Source organism: Colobus angolensis, unplaced genomic scaffold (genome assembly GCF_000951035.1).
Source record: "Colobus angolensis palliatus isolate OR3802 unplaced genomic scaffold, Cang.pa_1.0 Scaffold308, whole genome shotgun sequence".
NCBI classification, from domain to species: Eukaryota; Metazoa; Chordata; class Mammalia; order Primates; family Cercopithecidae; genus Colobus; species Colobus angolensis.
In genome coordinates, this window is record NW_012116355.1 from 889,733 (window position 1) to 892,534 (window position 2,802).

Genomic DNA, 2,802 nt, shown 5'->3' on the forward strand with positions numbered 1-2,802 from the left:
ACCTGAGTAGACCAATAACAAGTAATGAGATCAAAGCCATAATAAAAGTCTTCCAGCAAAGAAAAGCCCAGGACCCAGTGACTTACTGCTGAATTTTACCAAACATTTAAAGAAGGACCAACCAATCCTGCTCAGACTATTCCAAAAAATAGAGAAGGGAATACTTCCAAACTCATGCTACAAGGCCAGTATTACCCTGATACCAAAACCAGATAAAGATACATCAGAAAAAGAAAACTACAGGCCAATATCTCTGATAAACATTGATGCAAAAAATCCTCCACAAAATACTAGCACAGTAAATTCAACAACAGTTAAAAAGATCATGACCAAGTGGGATTCGTCCTAGGGATGCAAGGATGTTTCAACATATGCAAATTAATTAATGTGATACATCATATCAGCAGAATGAAGGAAAAAATCATATGATCATTTCAATTGATGCTGAAAAAGCATTTGATAAAATTCAACAACAACAACAACAACAAAAATAAACAAAAAAAATTTTTAAAAACTGGGTATAGGCAGGCTGTGGAGCCCAGGCCCAGCCCGGCAGCCCCCCCCAGGTAGACTGGGGCGAGCTCGCGCCAGTGCGAGGTGAGCCCACTGCGGGAACATCCAGTCATGGATAAAAATGAGCTGGTTCAGAAGGCCAAACTGGCCGAGCAGGCTGAGTGATATGATGACAAGGCAACCTGCATGAAGTCTGTGACTGAGCAAGGAGCTTAATTATCCAATGAGGGGAGGAATCTTTTCTCAGTTGCTTATAAAAATGTTGTAGGAAACTGTAGGTCATCTTGGAGGGTCATCTCAAGTATTGAACAAAGGACGAAAAGTGCTGAGAAAAAAAGCAGCAGATGGCTCAAGAATACAGAGAGAAGATTGAGACGGAGCTAAGAGATAGCTGCAATGATATACTGCCTCTTTTCAATGATATACTGCCTCTTTTGGAAAAGTTCTTGATCCCCAGTGCTTCACAAGCAGAGAGCAAATTCTTCTATTTGAAAATGAAATGCGATCACTACTGTTACTTGGCTGAGTTTGCCACTGGTGATGACAAGAAAGGGATTGTGGCTCAGTCACAACAAGCATACCAAGAAGCTTTTGAAATCAGCAAAAAGGAAATGCAACCAACACATCCTATCAGACTGAGTCTGGCCATTAACTTCTCTGTGTTCTCTTGTGAGGTTCTGAATTCCCCAGAGAAAGCCTGCTCTCTTGCAAAGACAGCTTTTGATGAAGCCATTGCTGAACTTGATACATTAAGTGAAGAGTCATACAAAGACAGCAAACTAATAATGCAATTACTGAGAGACAGCTTGACATTCTGGACATCGGATATCCAAGAAGACCAAGCTGAAGCAGGAGAAGGAGAAGAAAATTAACCGGCCTTCCAACTTTTGTCTGCCTCATTCTAAAATTTACACAGTAGACCATTTGTCACCTATGCTGTCCACAAATAGTTTTTTGTTTACAATTTATGACAGGTTTATGTTACTTCTATTTGAATTTCTATATTTCCCAAGTGGTTTTTATGTTTATTATTAGGGGAGTAGAGCCAGTTAACATTTAGGGAGCTATCTGTTTTCATCTTGAGGTGGCCAATATGGGGATGTGGAATTTTTATACAAGTTATTAATGTTTTGCATAGTACTGTTAGTACATTGTGGCTTCACAAGGGCCAGTGTTAAAACTGCTTCCATGTCTAAGCAAAGAAAACTGCCTACATATTGGTTTGTCCTGGTGGGGAATAAAAGGGATCGTTTGGTTCCAGTCACAGGTGTAGTAATTGTGGATACTTTAAGGTTTGGAGCATTTACGAGGCTGCGGCAGAAACAGATATCCCATTGATACCACATGTTAAACCATGTGTATCTGTGGAATACTCAATCTCAATGTGCGTACCTTTGACTACAGCTGCAGAAGTGTTCCTTTAGACAAAATTGTGACCCATTTTACTCTGGATAAGGGCAGAAACGGTTCACATTCCATTATTTGTAAAGTTACCTGCTGTTAGCTTTCATTATTTTTGCTACACTCATTTTATTTGTATTTAAATGTTTTAGGCAACCTAAGAACAAATGTAAAAGTAAAGATGCAGTAAAAATGAATTGCCTGGTATTCATTACGTCATGTATATCAAGCACAGCAGTAAAACAAAAACCTATGTATTTAACTTTTTTTTAGGTTTTTTGCTTTTGTGATTTTTTTTTTTTTTGATAATTGCCTATCATACATGCGCTGTAAAAATAGTTAACAGGGAAATATGTTTGTTTAATGCCTTATGAAATTTTCTTTTTTTTTTTTTTTTTGACAGAGTCTTGCTCAGTCGCCCAGTCTGGAGTGCAGTGGTGCGATCTCGGCTCACTGCAAGCTCCGCCTCCTGGGTTCCCGCCATTCTCCTGCCTCAGCCTCCCAAGTAGCTGGGACTACAGGTGCCCGCCGCCATGCCCGGCTAATTTTTTGCATTTTTAGTAGAGACGGGGTTTCACCGTGTCAGCCAGGATGGTCTCGATCTCCTGACCTTGTGATCCGCCCGCTCGGCCTCCCAAAGTGCTGGGATTATAGGCATGAGCCACCACGCCCAGCCTAATGTCTTATGAAATTTTCATGAACAATCCAAGCATAATTGTTAAGGACACATTTATTAAATTCATGTAAGTGGAATAAAAGTTTTATGAGTGGAAAGAAACAACAACTGGGTATAGATGAGACATACCTCAACAAAATAAAAGGCATATGTGACAGACCCACAGCTAGAATCATACTGAACAGGGAAAAACTGAAGGTCTTTCTTCTAAG

General features: G+C 39.9%; 1 pseudogene across 1 annotated transcript; it reads left to right on the top strand.

Moving 5' to 3' along the window:
- Nucleotides 1-541: 541 nt before the first annotated feature.
- LOC105517799 lies at nt 542-2,267 on the top strand (annotated as a pseudogene). Its single transcript, XR_001002715.1, has 2 exons — nt 542-564; nt 612-2,267. The product of XR_001002715.1 is annotated as a 14-3-3 protein zeta pseudogene (transcript).
- Nucleotides 2,268-2,802: the final 535 nt, after the last annotated feature.